The sequence below is a fragment of the Schistocerca piceifrons genome, chromosome 3, assembly GCF_021461385.2.
Source record: "Schistocerca piceifrons isolate TAMUIC-IGC-003096 chromosome 3, iqSchPice1.1, whole genome shotgun sequence".
Classification (NCBI taxonomy): Eukaryota; Metazoa; Arthropoda; class Insecta; order Orthoptera; family Acrididae; genus Schistocerca; species Schistocerca piceifrons.
Window position 1 is genome coordinate 877440213 of NC_060140.1, and position 20005 is coordinate 877460217.

Here is a 20005-nt window from a genome sequence, read left to right on the forward strand (position 1 = left end):
GATGAAATTATGATGAGGATGAAATTATGATGAACACAACACCCAGTCCCTGAGTGATGAAAATTTCTGACCCAGCCAAGCAAGTGTGGTCATGGAGGGGTGCTGCTTAATATTTACCTAAAAGTGAGCAATGTGAGTGTAGGCTTCAGTTTAGAACAGCATTTGCCCTATGGCCCTCTGAACATTCCCCCACCACTGCCACTCTCCCCATGTTTCCCCAGCCAACTGCACATCTAGTGACCATGGCATTTTGTGTGCACTGTATATACATTTTCATTTTATTTTATTTTTTTTGTACATGTTGCTCCTCAGTTTGTGTCTCAGTGGCATGACTGTCTCAATGCAGGATGGTGTGCGCTGCTGGTAAAGCTCATAAGAAAACAGAAAAAAATTGTTGGTCCTATGTCTGCCAAATATCTGGAGAAAATGATTACAAAATTCGAAAATTCAGATTCTTTTAAAGTGCAATGTAGCAGAGGGAGGAATATGATTGATCCGGTGTCAGTGAAGATATGGTCACAGCATTGCAGGAAGAGTTGAGCAGCTGTGTGCAAACATTCAGTGCATGGGGAACCTGATCTGTTGTGGGATAAGCTGTTTCTCAGTTCTCAGTTTCAACTTGTGGCAGAAAAATGTGGACAGTATATTGAACATGTCTTGCTCCAGTCTCACGACAATTAAAAACTGGTTTCCGTGTTGCTTTTTGTGTGGCTCATGGTCTCAGGACAACAAAAAACTGATTTCATTGTTGCTTTTGATGCAGTTTTTGACCTCAGTATAATTAAAAACCGATGTCATTGTTGCTTTTTATGCAGTTTTTGGCACCCAGACAATAAAAACGGACCCTTCCCGTTTGCCATGGTGTATGGGCTTAGTTGACTAAAAGTGCCACAATCATTGAATGCCAAATTTGTGCAGATACGCACATTGCAGAGAATGGTTGGTTTAATATGCAACTCGCACCACAACTGTCATATTGCAACTCATCGATCATTTGTAGTGGAATCCATTTATGTTATGATGCCTGCAGTGCCATCTAGTGGGGAAAGCTTTGTTAATTTTTTTCTTTTTGTTTTCATATCATTTTTCCCTTCTTTGATAATATTCCATTTAAATTTGACATCATTCTGGGCATCGTTTTTTATTTATTTATTTTTTACACCATTTCGAAACTGGAAGTTTAATTATGATCGAGCTGCATATTCTTCAAAATACTTATGTAGATTTTGTCAATACCCTGTTTCTCAAGGGCAGTTTCCAGATTTGGTTGGAACGGAGTCAAAAGCGTTCTCAAACCTGTAGTGTTGCTACCCACTCTTTGAATAAAAGTAATGAGGTCTCTTGCAAAAGCAATAAGTAGTAGTTAGAAATCTGCTGTAGAGCACTGCGTTAGCAGCAAGTGCCATTGTGGCAAATGGGCACAATAAAAGACACACAAAAGGTTGCGAGCAAGGATAACTGAGTGCAGCAGTAAACTACACCACACAGCAGTAACAACTTAACAAGTGGGTCGTCACCACACCAGGTCAAGTGTCTTATTATGGGCAACATGACTAGGTACCGACTTTTAGTGAGACAAATGCACACAAGAGGCACTTAAGTAAGTCTGAATTTTGAGACAGGAAGACTTCTCATTGCTGGAGACCAGCAGCACCACTAATGACACCAGAACTATGCCAGACAGTGAGACAACTGGACATCGCCACAGCAACCATGGGCTCGAGATGAGTTGTGCTTCCCACCAGCACTAACTGCTTCACAAAACTTCGGGCCATAGCCCTGACGGCCTGACGTCTGTGCCAGCTGTCACCAATATGGAGCTCCTAGTTGGACATGGCGCCTCAGCACCAGCTGCCATCCGACTCCTGCAGGAGGGTGTTGGGTTGAACCCTGCACTCAGCTGTCTCCACATTGGTAAGGGTCTGCCAGGGTTCCATGCCACAGAGGTAAGTAGGATGCTGCTGAAGGCAATGACTGTGACCTGCGTCACAGGTTGCCAGCTCGGCATCCAGTGTGGAAGCCACCGTCCATATGTCTGCGCTGGCCAGGGGCAACACAGGGAGTCATATTTGCTCTCTGAGTCATGAAATGTCATGTATTAGAGTGAAATAAAGTCATTCTCTACTGTCAACAGCATTTCCAGTGGACCCTCCATCCTGTCAACCCATCACTCAGACCTCTGACTCTTCAAAATCTATGAGTAATAGGCAAACTCATTGCTTATTGCTCCTTTCTGTAATTCTGTTCAAGACTTGCAAGTGGTTCGTCGTGCTGTAAAATACAGCACAATGAAGGTGTCTTGTTCATTTGTTGATTAAGCCTTAAGCTTTTTTATGTTGTTGTTGCTGTTGTTGTGGTCTTCAGTCCTGAGACTGGTTTGATGCAGCTCTCCATGCTATTCTATCCTGTGCAAGCTTCTTCATCTCCCAGTACCTACTGCAACCTACATCCTTCTGAATCTGCTTAGTGTATTCATCTCTTGGTCTCCCTCTACAATTTTTACCCTCCACGCTGCCCTCCAATACTAAATTGGTGATCCCTTGATGCCTCAGAACATGTCCTACCAACCGATCCCTTCTTCTAGTTAAGTTGTGCCACAAACTTCTCTTCTCCCCAATCCTGTTCAATACCTCCTCATTATTTATATGATCTACCCATCTAATCTTCAGCATTCTTCTGTAGCACCACTTTTCAAAAGCTTCTATTCTCTTCTCATCCAAACTAGTTATCGCCCATATTTCACTTCCATACATGGCTACACTCCATACAAATACTTTCAGAAACGACTTCCTGACACTTAAATCAATACTTGATGTTAACAAATTTCTCTTCTTCAAAAACGCTTTCCTTGCCATTGCCAGTGTACATTTTTTATATCCTCTCTACTTCGACCATCATCAGTTATTTTGCTCCCCAAATAGCAAAACTCCTTTACTACTTTAAGTGTCTCATTTCCTAATATAATTCTCTCAGCATCACCAGACTTAATTCGACTACATTCCATTATTCTTGTTTTGATTTTGCTGATGTTCATCTTATACCCTCCTTTCATGACACTGTCCATTCCGTTCAACTGCTCTTCCAAGTCCTTTGCTGTCTCTGACAGAATTACAATGTCATCGGCGAACCTCAAAGTTATTATTTCTTCTCCATGGATTTTCATACCTACTCCGAATTTTTCTTTTGTTTGCTTTACTGCTTGCTCAATATACAGATTGAATAACATCGGGGATAGGCTACAACCCTGTCTCACTCCCTTCCCAGCCACTGCTTCCCTTTCGTGCCCCTCGACTCTTATAACTGCCATCTGGTTTCTGTACAAATTGTAAATAACCTTTTGCTCCCTGTATTTTACCCCTGCCACATTCAGAATTTGAAAAGAGAGTATTCCAGTCAACATTGTCAAAAGCTTTCTCTAAGTCTACAAATGCTAGAAACGTAGGTTTGCCTTTCCTTAATCTAGCTTCTAAGATAAGTCGTAGGATCAGTATTGCCTCACGTGTTCCAACATTTCTACGGAATCCAAACTGATCTTCCCCGAGGTCAGCTTCTATCACTTTTTCCATTCGTCTGTAGAGAATACGCATTAGTATTTTGCAGCTGTGACGTATTAAACTGATTGTTCAGTAATTTTCACATCTGTCAGCACCTGCTTTCTTTGGGATTGGAATTATTATATTCTTCTTGAAGTCTGAGGGTATTTAGCCGGTCTCATACATCTTGCTCACCAGATGGTAGAGTTTTGTCAGGACTGGCTCTCCCAAGGCCGTCAATAGTTCTAATGGAATGTTGTCTACTCTCGGGGCCTTATTTTGACTCAGGTCTTTCAGTGCTCTGTCAAACTCTTCACGCAGTATCGTATCTCCCATTTCATCTTCATCTACATCCTCTTCCATTTCCATAATATTGTCCTGAAGTACATTGCCCTTGTATAGACCCTCTATATACTCCCTCCACCTTTCTGCTTTCCCTTCTTTGTTTAGAACTGGGTTTCCAGCTGAGCTCTTGATATTCATACAAGTGGTTCTCTGTTCTCCAAAGGTCTCTTTAATTTTCCTGTAGGCAGTATCTACACTCCTGGACACTGCGAGAGGGCTGTACAAGCAATGATCACACACACGGCACAGCGGACACACCAGGAACCGTGGTGTTGTCCGTCGAATGGCACTAGCTGCGCAGCATTTGTGCACCGCCGCCGTCAGTGTCAGCCAGTTTGCCGTGGCATACGGAGCTCCATCGCAGTCTTTAACACTGGTAGCATGCCGTGACAGCGTGGACGTGAACCGTATGTGCAGCTGACGGACTTTGAGCGAGGGCGTATAGTGGGCATGCGGGAGGCCGGGTGGACGTACCGCCCAATTGCTCAACACGTGGGGCGTGAGGTCTCCACAGTACATCGATGTTGTCGCCAGTGGTCGGCGGAAGGTGCACGTGCCCGTCGACCTGGGACCGGACTGCAGCGAAGCACGGATGCACGCCAAGACCGTAGGATCCTACGCAGTGCCGTAGGGGACCGCACCGCCACTTCCCAGCAAATTAGGGACACTGTTGCTCCTGGGGTATCGGCGAGGACCATTCGCAACCGTCTCCATGAAGCTGGGCTACAGTCCCGCACACCGTTAGGCCGTCTTCCGCTCACGCCCCAACATCGTGCAGCCCGCCTCCAGTGGTGTCGCGACAGGCGTGAATGGAGGGACGAATGGAGACGTGTCGTCTTCAGCGATGAGAGTCGCTTCTGCCTTGGTGCCAATGATGGTCGTATGCGTGTTTGGCGCCGTGCAGGTGAGCGCCACAATCAGGACTGCATACGACCGAGGCACACAGGGCCAACACCCGTCATCATGGTGTGGGGAGCGATCTCCTACACTGGCCGTACACCACTGGTGATCGTCGAGGGGACACTGAATAGTGCACGGTACATCCAAACCGTCATCGAACCCATCGTTCTACCATTCCTAGACCGGCAAGGGAACTTGCTGTTCCAACAGGACAATGCACGTCCGCATGTATCCCGTGCCACCCAACGTGCTCTAGAAGGTGTAAGTCAACTACCCTGGCCAGCAAGATCTCCGGATCTGTCCCCCATTGAGCATGTTTGGGACTGGATGAAGCGTCGTCTCACGCGGTCTGCACGTCCAGCACGAACGCTGGTCCAACTGAGGCACCAGGTGGAAATGGCATGGCAAGCCGTTCCACAGGACTACATCCAGCATCTCTACGATCGTCTCCATGGGAGAATAGCAGCCTGCATTGCTGCGAAAGGTGGATATACACTGTACTAGCGCCGACATTGTGCATGCTCTGTTGCCTGTGTCTATGTGCCTGTGGTTCTGTCAGTGTGATCATGTGATGTATCTGACCCCAGGAATGTGTCAATAAAGTTTCCCCTTCCTGGGACAATGAATTCACGGTGTTCTTATTTCAATTTCCAGGAGTGTATCTTACCCCTAGTGAGATAACCCTCTACATCCGTACATTTGTCCTCTAGCCATCCCTGCTTAGCCATTTTGCACTGCCTGTCGATCTTGTTTTTGAGACGTTTGTATTCCTTTTTGCCTGCTTCATTTACTGCATTTTTATATTTTCTCCTTTCGTCAATTAAATTCAGTATTTCTTCTGTTACCCAAGGATTTCTACCAGCCCTCGTCTTTTTACCTACTAGATCCTCTGCTGCCTTCTCTACTTTATCGCTCAAAGTTACCCATTCTTCTTCTACTGTATTTCTTTCCCTCATTCCTGTCAATTGTTCCCTTATGCTCTCTGTGAAAGTCTGTACAACCTCTGATCCTTTCAGTTTATCCAGGTCCCATCTCCTTAAATTCCCACCTTTTTTGCAGTTTCTTCAGTTTTAATCTACAGTTCATAACCAATAGATTGTGATCAGAGTCCACATCTGCCCCTGGAAATGTCTTACAATTTAAAATCTGGTTCCTAAATCTCTGTCTTACCATTATGTAATCTACCTGAAACCTGTCAGTATCTCCAGGCTTCTTCCAAGTATACAACCTTCTTTTATGATTCTTGAAACAAGTGTTAGCTATGATTAAGTTGTGCTCTGTGCAAAATTCTATCAGGCGGCTTCCTCTTTCATTTCTTAGCCCCAATCCATATTCACCTACTTCGTTTCCTTCTCTCCCTTTTCCTACTGATGAATTCCAGTCACCCATGACTATTAAATTTTCGTCTCCCTTCACTATCTGAATAATTTCTTTTATTTCATCACACATTTCTTCAATTTCTTCGTCATCTGCAGAGCTAGTTGGCATATAAACTTGTACTACTGTAGTAGGTGTGGGCTTCGTGTCTATCTTGGCCACAATAATGCGTTCACTATGCTGTTTGTAGTAGCTTACGCGCATTCCCATTTTTTTTATTCATTATTAAACCGACTCCTGCAATACCCCTATTTGGTTTTGTATTTATAACCCTGTATTCACCTGACCAGAAGTCTTGTTCCTGCTGCCACCAAACTTCACTAATTCTCACTATATCTAACTTTAACCTATCCATTTCCCTTTTTAAATTTTCTAACCTACCTGCCCGATTAAGGGATCTGACATTCCACGCTCCGATCCGTAGAACGCCAGTTTTCTTTCTCCTGATAAGGATGTCCTCTTGAGTAGTCCCCGCCCGGAGATCTGAATGGGGGACTATTTTACCTCCGGAATATTTTACCCAAGAGGACGCCATCATCATTTAATCATACAGTAAAGATGCATACCCTCGGGAAAAATTACGGCCGTAGTTTCCCCTTGCTTTCAACCGTTTGCAGTACCAGCACAGCAAGACTGTTTTGGTTAGTGTTACAAGGCCAAATCAGTCAATCATCCAGACTGTTGCCCCTGCAACTACTGAAAAGGCTGCTGCCCCTCTTCAGGAACCACACGTTTGTCTGGCCTCTCAACAGATACCCCTCAGTTGTGGTTGCACCTACGGTACGGCTATCTGTATCGCTGAGGCACGCAAACCTCCCCACCAACAGCAAGGTCCATGGTTCTTGGGTACTTGGTGATGATTTCAGAGAAAGTTTGTACATTACAGAGAGTAGGCTAATAGGTCTATAGTTTTTTGTGTCTGTATGTGTTCCATTTCTTTTGAAGGAGAGTAATTACAGTACTGTTCCAGTTTTGGAGAATAGGCTTGTACCGCAAAAGTTCCGCAAGTAATTTTCCATATAACTTTTCCTCTTTTGTATTAAGCCACCACTATCACCTCTAAGTGACTGCCATTTGTTCATATTTCTAATGATGCAATACATCACACGTTGGATTGTTTCCAGAGTATCATTATTTTTGTTATTATCTGTGTTTCTGATTGGCCTATTGAATTGTGCAAATATTTAAAAACATCTTGCAATTTATATATAATTTTTTCTCTGTTGTTAGTTCCTGTGCCATCTCCTGTCTTAAATTATCAGATGTGGTGTTTACTCCAAAATATGTTTTTGTTTTTTTTCTTTGTGCACTTACAGCTTTCAGTAGTGACATGGGATGAGATTTTTGGTTACCAAAATGGTTATGATAGATGGGTCTTTCAGAAGCAACAAAAGAAGTTTATGCCCGTGCCTACCTGCTGCTCCTCAGGTTAATGATTTTCCTAATTGGACAAGTTAACCAACCCAACCTACTGTCCTCTGGTTTTGACCCAAAATTGTTACTTTTTGTCTTTGTGGCAGCTATCTCAATATCCTTGTCAAACATAATGTCTCACATGAAGTTTTTTTTTCCACATTAATTTTTTTGTCTCATGTTTCTATTCATAACTGATCACAAGCACCCAGCCCCATCACTGATATGTCCAATTTTGTCATATATTTATAGACTGTCCTTGCATTTTTCCTTTGCTCACTGCCACTTCTGACTACTTAGGTTTCCAAATGTCATTGATTGGTAGCATTTCATTATTGACTTCCCTATTGTGGTGTCCCCATAACTCCCTCCCAAATCAAAGTCATGGCTGGATTCTTCACCTGTTTACTGTAAAATGCAATTTCTACATAATTTTTCTCTCTCACTTTCGACAGACATGGGAACTACAGGTTCCGAAAAATTGTGAATTTGGTTACCTTTTGTATGCACCTGTTACATCGCAAATATATATATTTTTTCCTTTCTATGTGTGACTTCAGTTTAGTGTTCAACATTTTCCTTGTATCGTGATGAAATTATTTGTAAGTTTGTGTTATGTAACAAACAAGGGAAATGGATAGGTTAAAGTTACATATAGTGGGAATTAGTGAAGTTCGGTGGCAGGAGGAACAGGACTTCTGGTCAGATGAGTACAGGGTTATAAATACAAAATCAAATAGGGGTAATGCAGGAGTAGGTTTAATAATGAATAAAAAAATAGGTGTACGGGTAAGCTACTACAAACAGCATAGTGAACGCATTATTGTGGCCAAGATAGATATGAAGCACATGCCTACTACAGTAGTACAAGTTTATATGCCAACTAGCTCTGCAGATGACGAAGAAATTGATGAAATGTATGATGAGATAAAAGAAGTTATTCAGGTAGTGAAGGGAGACGAAAATTTAATAGTCATGGGTGACTGGAATTCATCAGTAGGAAAAGGGAGAGAAGGAAACATAGTAGGTGAATATGGATTGGGGCTAAGAAATGAAAAAGGAAGCCGCCTAGTAGAATTTTGCGCAGAGCATAACTTAATCATAGCTAACACTTGGTTTAAGAATCATAAAAGAAGGTTGTATACATGGAAGAACCCTGGAGATACTAAAAGGTATCAGATAGATTATATAATGGTAAGACAGAGATTTAGGAACCAGGTTTTAAATTGTAAGACATTTCCAGGGACAGATGTGGACTCTGATCGCAATCTATTGGTTATGAACTGTAGATTAAAACTGAAGAAACTGCAAAAACGTAGGAATTTAAGGAGATGGGACCTGGATAAACTGACTAAACCAGAGATTCTACAGAGTTTCAGGGAGAGCATGAGGGAACATTTGACAGGAATGGGGGAAAGAAATACAGTAGAAGAAGAATGGGTAACTTTGAGAGATAAAGTAGTGAAGGCAGCAGAGGATCTAGTAGGTAAAAAGACGAGGGCTGGTAGAAATCCTTGGGTAACAGAAGAAATACTGAATTTAATTGATGAAAGGAGAAAATATAAAAATGCAGTAAATGAAGCAGGCAAAAAGGAATACAAACGTCTCAAAAACAAGATCCACAGGAAGTGCAAAATGGCTAAGCAGGGATGGCTAGAGGACAAATGTACGGATGTAGAGGGTTATCTCACTAGGGGTAAGATAGATACTGCCTACAGGAAAATTAAAGAGACCGTTGGAGAACAGAGAACCACTTGTATGAATATCAAGAGCTCAGCTGGAAACCCAGTTCTAAACAAAGAAGGGAAAGCAGAAAGGTGGAGGGAGTATATAGAGGGTCTATACAAGGGCAATGTACTTCAGGACAATATTATGGAAATGGAAGAGGATGTAGATGAAGATGAAATGGGAGATACGATACTGCGTGAAGAGTTTGACAGAGCACTGAAAGACCTGAGTCAAAACAAGGCCCCGGGAGTAGACAACATTCCATTAGAACTATTGACGGCCTTGGGAGAGCCAGTCCTGACAAAACTCTACCATCTGGTGAGCAAGATGTATGAGACAGGCGAAATACCCTCAGACTTCAAGAAGAATATAATAATTCCAATCCCAAAGAAAGCAGGTGCTGACAGATGTGAAAATTACCGAACAATCAGTTTAATATGTCACAGCTGCAAAATACTAACGCGAATTATTTACAGACGAATGGAAAAACTGATAGAAGCCAACCTCGGGGAAGATCAGTTTGGATTCCGTAGAAATGTTGGAACACGTGAGGCAATACTGACCCTACGACTTATCTTAGAAGCTAGAGTAAGGAAAGGCAAACCTACGTTTCTAGCATTTGTAGACTTAGAGAAAGCTTTTGAAAATGTTGACTGGAATACTCTCTTTCAAATTCTGAAGATGGCAGGGATAAAATACAGAGAGCGAAAGGCTATTTACAATGTGTACAGAAACCAGATGACAGTTATAAGAGTCGAGGGGTATGAAAGGGAAGCAGTGGTTGGGAAGGGAGTGAGACAGGGTTGTAGCCTATCCCCGATGTTATTCAATCTGTATATTGAGCAAGCAATAAAGGAAACAAAAGAAAAATTCGGAGTAGGTATTAAAATCCATGGAGAAGAAATAAAAACTTTGAGGTTCGCCGATGACATTGTAATTCTGTCAGAGACAGCAAAGGACTTGGAAGAGCAGTTGAACGAAATGGACAGCATCTTGAAAGGAGGGTATAAGATGAACATCAACAAAAACAAAACGAGGATCATGGAATGTAGTCGAATTAAGTCGGGTGATGCTGAGGGAATCAGATTAGGAAATGAGACACTTAAAGTAGTAAAGGAGTTTTGCTATTTGGGGAGCAAAATAACTGATGATGGTCGAAGTAAAGAGGATATAAAATGTAGACTGGCAATGGCAAGGAAAGCGTTTCTTAAGAAGAGAAATTTGTTAACATCGAGTATTGATTTAAGTGTCAGGAAGTCGTTTCTGAAAGTATTTGTGTGGAGTGTAGCCATGTATGGAAGTGAAACGTGGGCGATAAATAGCTTAGACAAGAAGAGAATAGAAGCTTTCGAAATGTGGTGCTGCAGAAGAATGCTGATGATTAGATGGGTTGATCACATAACTAATGAGGAGGTAATGAATAGAATTGGGGAGAAGAGGAGCTTGTGGCACAACTTGACTAGAAGAAGGGACCGGTTGGTAGGACATGTTCTGAGACATCGAGGGATCACCAATTTAATATTGGAGGGCAGCACGGAGGGTAAAAATCGTAGAGGGAGACCAAGAGATGAATACACTAAGCAGATTCAGAAGGATGTAGGTTGCAGCAGGTACTGGGAGATGAAGAAGCTTGCACAGGATAGAATAGCATGGAGAGCTGCATCAAACCAGTCTCAGGACTGAACACCACAACAACAACAAACAAACACATCACAATTCTCAATTAAATATTTTCTAAATAACGTTGTGTTATTTCCAGCTTGTTGCAAGCCTTTTCATGTGACCTAAATTTTGCGGCTTAAATGTCAGTTAAAATGTATATTTACTCAGGCAGCTTCTCATTTTCCCTCAATAGTTTCAGTGGTCCATGCCTCAAACCTGTCCATGCCAGAAAAATTTGCGATCATCACCAGAAATCTAACCCAAGATCTATGCATAAGCAGCAAAATACATTAACAATTAGACTACTTGGCAATATATTTACCAAACAACAATATAAGGCATGTAAAAGAATTGTCGTACTGTTATGACTGTTATTCGTGAACAAATTGTTCTATTTTACTCTGTAGCACCTGAAGATAAGTTCTTGGCCTAAGAGACTCAATGTTTCTTTGACTATGGTTACCTAGATATCTGTAAAATTGCGTTATATGGCCCTTATCATGGAGACCATTCAGCAGTGTGGAACAAGTCAAAGGAAACGTCAGCAGCATGAAGTGACTGTCAGAAATATTGTGTAGGTTGCATTGTCAATTAACTGTCATTAATATAGAATAGAATAGAATCTTTATTGTTGCATGACATGTTATATACAATCATTTGATTGAAACCGGAGCCTCATCAGTGAATAAGTCCATGCCTACCTAAGTATACCTGAACAAGATACATTAAAATAATGCATATTGATGCTCCTGGGAGCACATTACAACATAAAAAGATAATTACATGTTAGATTCCTTCCTTTTTTTAAAAATTTCCACTGTGATTTGAAATAATTGTTTTAAAGTATTTTTGTTTCTGTAGTTTATAAATATGGACATACTTCAAAGGCCACATACTTTCATAAAAGTAGTATATATGTTTACATCTAGATGTTTAGATACATAGTTCACATGATACTTAGCTTATAAGTATGGACACATATAAAAAGAACAAATACCTCCATTAAAACTGAACATAAGCATACACATAGAATGTAATGTAGAAAAAACAGGAAAACAAAACAGATGTAATACTCCTACCTGTCTTCCTTGTTTATAAAAAATCATCCACACTGTAATAGCTTCTGCTTTTTAAATATTTTTCAATGTTTGCACAGGTGGATTCTAGCTTGCAGTTCTTCAATTTTGAGTGGATTTTATTGCTAAGCTTCAAAGCCATGTAATATGGAGTATTTTCAAATAATGTTAGGCTGTGGCAAGGTAACATGTAATATTGTTTGTGCCTTGTTTCATAAGTATGTGTAAATGAATTTCCCTCAAAAAGATGTGGGTTTTTAACTCAAAGAGAAGTGTTTCATATATAAACGTGGAAGAAATTGTCTGTAAGTCAAAGCTTGCAAATAAAGGTTTGCATGATTGTCTGTTGTTTGTTCCAATCATAGCTCTGATAATTTTTTCAGTAGCTTGAACAGTCTGAGGAGGCTTCCTTTTTCAACTCCCCCCAAAATTATGCCATATCTTAAAGTTGATATAAAACATGCATGATACACAATTTTCTTAACATCTAAGTCATTTACTTTATTCAGAACCCTCATTGTGTAAACAAAACTATTTAACAGCTTCAGTTAGCAAGCCATATGATCAGTCCATGACAAGTTTTTGTTTATGGTCATTCCCAGAAATTTGACAGAATGTGCAGTTATCAGTTCTCTGCCTTCATAACTTAACTGTGTTACGTATTCAACAGTTTGTTTGGTCCTGAAGTGTACAATTTGTGTTTTTGTTAAGTTTAGTTTCGTAGTATTATTATTTAACCAATTTTCTAGCTCATAAGGAGTCTGTTTTGTTTTCTGTGCTAATTCTTCAGTGTTTTTAAAGCATACTACTTTTGTTGAGTCATCTGCATACAGAATTGTATCTGAAGTTACCATACATGGCATGTCATTTATATAATATAGAAATAGTAATGGGCCTAGTATGGATCCCTATGGTACACCTGCTTGTATTTTCTTCCAACGAGAACAAGCTTTCACACCCTTATGTTGTATAACTACTCTCTGCTTCCTATTTTTGATATACGACTTGAACCAATTTAAAGATTTTTCATGGAAGCCGTAAGAAGCTAATTTGAGGAGCAGCTGCTTATGGTTTACCATATCAAACGCCTTACTGAGGTCACAGAAGATACTGTATTCCACTTTTATGCTTACACATGCTACGAGTGAAGGTGAAAGTAGCAGTAAAGCTGCATCTTGGAAATAAGTTGCTTCATCCTTAGTTATATTAAGTATAATATGCTACTACTGGGATTGCCATCAATCTCAGTATATCAGAACCATCACCATTATATACTGTATTGTCCCACAATCCTGAAAAGAGCCAATTTTATCCCAAATTTCCAAAATACTGTTACGAGTTTGTTTCAAGTGCTGAAGTATGTCATGTGTTAGCACAACATGTAAATGCAGCCTCAGTTTTATTTATGTCAACTAGTTTATGTTGACACTGTTGTGTCACAGATGGTGTTGCATGTTGCGTATCCTGTATCAACGATGCAAGCACATTCTAGATTTGACGCCATAATTTGAGAAAATACCAGACTTCTCTTGTAGCATTTAAGCAGTGCCAAATGGAAGAATCAGGCAGATCCCATTTGAATAGCATTTTGATAAGACGATTCTTTCTAAATGTAATATGAACAACAAGTGCAAGTTAGTAATTTTTGAAGTATTTACTTGGGGTATACAGGGTGTGAAGTGTATTGTGACTTATACTTCGATAATGAAAGTGTTATTATCAACTGTTTGCCATCTAATAAACTTATCATTGCCTTGAAAATGCCCAAGGATAGAAAGTGTCACTTTTTTGATGATTATTCAAAAGAGTGGTCTTTCATCAAGAAAGGACATACAGATCTGGATTGTATGAGATTTGTAGCTGCTTCATCTCAGTAATACACAGAGGTGAGACAGATGTGGGGCATCACATTTCTACGAAGAATCATACAAATAGATTCACAGTAGTGTCGACATCAAACGCTATTTCCACACATTCTTGATTGAAGAAGATATCCAGGAAGAATTGCTCATTCCTGCTGCAGAACTAACAACAGCTTATAAAGTGTCAAGCATCGTCACTCCTTCAGTTCTCTTGACTGTACCGTAAAACTGAATGCCCCAATGTATCCTGACTCCAAACTAGCCAAGAAGCAGTCTACAGCCAGGAACAAAGCTACAGCAATTGTTAAAATATTCTCACACCACACTTTGTGTCCAAACACATAAAACTATTCCAAGAAGTTTCATTTTATGATACAGGGGCAAAGCATCGAACCACAAGGCTGAAAAGTTGTTTCCTTTAGTTGTTCAGTATTTGACTCAAATTGATGGAATCCAACAGAAGCTCTAGAAGTTTGATTCACTGAATAACAAAACATTAGAGACAGTTACAAAGTTTTGTGTCGACGCTTTAAGACAATTGTCAGATTCCATTGTATAAATTAATTGCTTTTTGTGGAGATGATACCAATACCAGCTTCAGATGGCTTCATCGATAGTGCCAGCAGAATGTGTTTCACCAATTCTAAGAAGAACTAGGAAAAAATGTATAAGGAATTGGATGCCCTGCCCCTGTTCTCCACAATACTATATCAAGTGCTTGGAGTCTTAACTGTTGACATTGAAATAATCATCATGAAAATATTTAATTATTTTCAATATGTGTGGTAAGGACAGAGAAACTGAAAGTTTTGCTTACGCATTGATGTCAATCATCAGACTCTTCTGCCTCACTCAAAAACAAGATGACTGTCATTGGTGCCTGCAGTTGAGAGAATTCTCAAACTTTGGATTCCTTTAAAACAATTTTTTGACTCTTAATAGTTTCAAATTTCTTCTGTAGTCCAGTCAGTGAAATTTACATGTTCCTGCAGCCAGACTTGGCTCTATTTGAAAAAAAATATAAAAAGCTTGTAGAAGAGTAAAGTCTTAATTTTTGAAATAAGAAGTATATTATTGGCACTCAAAAATGTCTGAATGAAAGGAAGACTGCTAATTTTATTGGCCTGCACACCACGAAGAATTTGAAGAAATTAAGGAAATAAATAACTGGATTTCAAAACTTGAAGAAGAGACAGTGGCTTTCTATGCCACAGCATTTGATTACTTCGAGAAATGGGCTATTTCATCTCATAAATATCAGGTATTCAATTGGATGACACTATCTGAAATCCCGGATTGGGTGATAATTGAAAACACTATTAGATACCTGACTAAAATGGTGTGAAGATTTCAGGTGACAATTGTTTTCAGGAATGTAGGTATCTGAAGCGCTTTTTAGAAGCTAAGTATGACTGGAAAAATGGAAGTCTAAACACTGTGTGAAAGAAAGGTGGATTTACTTTATGAAGGGAGCTGAATATCAATCTACAAGCTTACTTGCATGGAGTTTTATAAATATGTACATCTACATCTACATTGATACTCCGCAAGCCACCCAACGGTGTGTGGCGGAGGGCACTTTACGTGCCACTGTCATTACCTCCCTTTCCTGTTCCAGTCGCGTATGGTTCGCGGGAAGAACGACTGTCTGAAAGCCTCCGTGCGCGCTCTAATCTCTCTAATTTTACATTCGTGATCTCCTCGGGAAGTATAAGTAGGGGGAAGCAATATATTCGATACCTCATCCAGAAACGCACCCTCTCGAAACCTGGCGAGCAAGCTACACCGCGATGCAGAGCGCCTCTCTTGCAGAGTCTGCCACTTGAGTTTATTAAACATCTCCGTAACGCTATCACGGTTACCAAATAACCCAGTGACGAAACACGCCGCTCTTCTTTGGATCTTCTCTATCTCCTCCGTCAACCCGACTTGCTGCAAAAGAAAGATGAAATCTTCCAAAAAAGATGGTGTACCAACTACTTCTGCCGTAAGAAGTTCTATGTAATTGTGTTCTAAATAAAAGTAATTATATTAAATATTCTTCATTTCTACACTCCCATCTCAGAGTGTCCCAATGAGTCCAAACTAGATATGGCAAACCTACAGGGTATTTCCGTAAGAGTGTGCAAAAATTTGACAGGTCGTGGGATGATCTGCTGAACAATTTGAGGGGAACCTGGGTTCGGAGAAGCCAACTTAAGGAGGTAATAGGAATAAATCACATTATTGTGTATGTTTATATTTACATTAGTTACAGTTAACTGCAAATATCATCATTGACACAATGAATAAACCATTTCTACTGTATCTTACAAAATGTGCATAAACTGATGGCCATCAACCTCAATGCAAGCATGATATTGGCGAACAAGATTCTGACGCACCCTGACAAATATCCCTGATGTGTTTTAAATCACAGCAGAGGCAGCTACAGTTCTGGCAACTAATTCTCTCTCATACACAACTGACTTTATACATCCCCACATGAAATAATCAAGGGGATTCAGGTCAGGTGACATCGCAGTCCATGGGATAGGACCCCAATTCCAATCCAGCAATCAGGAAATACAGTATTGAGATAGTTGAAGGCATCCACACTGAAGTGAAGTGGTTCACTATTGTGTTGTATCCACATCCTTTGACGAACAGCCAAGGGTACATTCTCCAACAACTCAGGTAGAACTCTTTGCATGAACATCAAGTACTGGTGGCCATTCAGACAGCCAGGTAGAAGGTGTGGCCCAATGAGACTGTCACCTACAATGCCAGCCCAGATATTCACAGCAAAACATACTTGGTGGTGTGACTCTACTAAAGTGTGAAGGTTTTCCTGATTCCAACCATGATATTCCTACTGTTCGAAATACCTTCATGATAAAATGAGGCCTCATCAGTAAACACCACAATTTGTGGGAAATCTGGTTGTTCAATCCATTGTTGGAGCAACCCCTGACACAATGCAACCCTTGGTGCAAAGTCAAGTCAAAAGCATTGCATGGACTTGTTGTGGGTCACAGGGGTGTAATTGTTGTTCATGGAGTGCTCGCCACATGCTAGTATGTGCAGCTCTCATTTCACATGCGATACAATGAGTACTTGTAGTGGGGTCTGCTGCAACATGTTCCAGCACCTCTTCTTCAAAATTGGGTGTGTGAGTGATCCTCATGTTGCCAGGTTCCTTGTTTCTTTCCAGTGAACCACTCTTCCATTGTTGTGACCCGCCGATCTTTCAAAGTGCCGCCGCGCAGTTACGTGCGTCCTCTACATGCAGCGCTGTCTGCCAGCCATGCAGCAGCAGCGCCACCTAAGCGGCCAGCCAGCCAGCGGCCACTAGACTTGGACTCAGTTATGATTTGACTGTTAAATTGTACACACGTCTTACTGTGTTTACTTGATCTGTGACTTTCATGTATTGCGTCTTTCTTGAAATATATTTGTAAAACTTGAAGTTATTACAATTGGCGACGAGGTAGTGATTTTTCTTTTCCATCATTGACCCACATGTTTCCATGGCTACTTTAGAGCAACTATTGCAATGTCTCATAGAACAGCAAACGCTTCTCACAAATGCGATTCGTGATTTCGTTGCGGCATCAAATGCGGGGCGTCTCTCGTCATTGTCTCTACCTCTTTTTCCTCCTTACAACGAGACGGCGGAAGACTGGTCTGATTACAAAAAACGTCTTCGACAGCACTTCTTGGCATTTCATGTCGCGGATGAACAAACATGTAAGTCTCCGTTCCTTTCATGGATTTCACCTCAAATGTATCGGTTGTTGTCGCAATTGGCTCCTTTGAAAGATCCTGCGTCTTTGTCCTTTGCTGAAATGTGCTCACTTCTGTCCGTCTATTTTCAAAAGCAAACACATGTGGTAGCCTCTCGTGTTGCCTTTTATCGTTGTCAAAAACAACCGAATCAATCCTATCGCGCTTGGGCTGCTGAACTTCATGGCCTCAGTAGAAAGTGTCAATTTGTTACTGAAGTTCACAAAGAATCCTATGCCGATTACATGGTACGGGATGCTATTATCCGATCGGTGCCCGACAAAGAAGTTAGGCAACATGCTCTTCAGTTGGCAAATCTGACTCTAGATGAAGTCCTACCCATCGCTCAGTCTTTTGAAATTTCTCGTGCCGCTGGAGGGCAAATGGAGGCATGGGGCAACTTTGGGGGAAATACAACCTCTGTGCGATGTTGATGAAGTGTGTGGCATGCCCCCGCCGGCCGACGTGGCCGCAGTACGCTCCCAAGTGCAGCCTCGGCCGAACCGTAAACAAACCTCTAAGAAACTGCAGCAAAACCCACGGCAACTTCCTTCATGTCCGCAGTGTTTTACGAAACATTCACGAGAAGATTGTCCACAACGTTGGGCCGTATGTCACAAATGCAAAAAAAAGAGTCATGAGTCATCCGTTTGCAAATCAGACCGCATACATGATGTTCATGAACATGATGCTGATTCTGATTCTGTGTTGTCTGTCAATTGTACTTCTTCCCTTTCAGGGAAGTTATTCCTCACTGTCCAAATACTTGGTCGAGATGTTCGCATGAAGGTGGATACTGGTTCTGCTGCCACTACCATCAATTCTCAGACGTATCTTCAGCTGGGTTCTCCACTCCTGTCACCTGTCACTATGCAATTATTGACTTAACAATAAAGAGAAGACTTCTCTCTTGGGACAATTTGATGCTGAGGTATCTTACAAATCTGTCGTTCACACTGTTCCCATATTTGTGGTCGACCTTAGTAACGCAGAGAATCTTTTTGGTTTCGATGCCTTTCACGTTTTTGGGTTCTCCATAGGTGACTCTGTCAATATTGTCTCTGATGTGATTCTTTAAGCTCAATTGGATTCCTTGTCAACGACATTTTCGTCCCTATTTTCTCCTGAGTTAGGCCATGCAAACGACTTTGAAGCTCATATCACGCTCAAACCCACTGCTCGGCCAAGTTTTTTTGGGCTCGGCCCATTCCTGTGGCCTTTCATGATAGGTCAAACGAGAGCTGGATCGTCTCACTGCTTCAGGGGTCTTGCTTCCTGTCACTTCCAGTGAGTGGTCCTCTCCTGTCGTTGTCGTTGCTAAGTCAAATGGTGATATGCGTCTCTGTGGTGATTTCAAAGCCACTATAAATGCTCAATGCCTTATCAACACTTACCCTATGCCTCGACCTGAAGAATTGTTCACTAAACTTGATGGAGGCCAGTATTTTTCTAAACTTGACCTGTCAGAAGCTTATCATCAATTTCCTCTCGACACTGCTTCCCGGCAGTTTCTGGTGTTTAACACGCCTTTCGGCCTCTATCAATACCAACGATCGCCATTCGGGGTTACCAGCGCCCCTGCTCTCTTTCAGCGATTCTTGGAACAATTATTGCTCACTGTACCAGGGTGTATAAATTACCAGGACGACATTGTTGTCAGTAGCTCCACCACTGACAAACATCTTCAGAATCTCTGCACACTTTTTCATGTCTTACAGACTGCTGGTCTTAAATGTAATCTTCAAAAATCAAAATTTTTTTCAGGCATCTATCACATACTTGGGGTTTCAACTCTCTTGGGATGGTATTCGTCCACTTCAGCAAACTGTCGCTGCGATCGATGTCCTTCCTCACCCTACATCTGTTAAGGAACTGCAGGCCTTCTTGGGGAAAATAGCATACTATCACAAGTTTTTACCATCTGCTGCTTTGGTGGCTCAGCTGTTGCATCGCCTGTTGCATAAAAACGTGCCTTTTCACTGGTCCGCGTCATGCGACGCAGCTTTCTAGAAATTGAAGACTATGCTGAAACAGGCCCCATGCCTGGCTACTTACCGACCTGGCCAACATCTTGTTCTTGCCATGGACGCCTCACAATATGGGGTCGATGCAGTCCTTGCGCACCATTTTTCTGACGGTTCTGAACAACCCATTGCTTATGCCTCCAAAACTCTCACGGATGCCCAACAAAAGTATACTCAAATTGAAAAAGAAGCTTTGGCCATTATTTATGCTCTTCATAAGTTTGTTGTTTTTCTCTATGGATCCAAATTTCATCTTGTTATGGATCACAAACAACTTGTTTCCTTGTTTCATCCATCAATATCACTTCCCGACAAGGCTG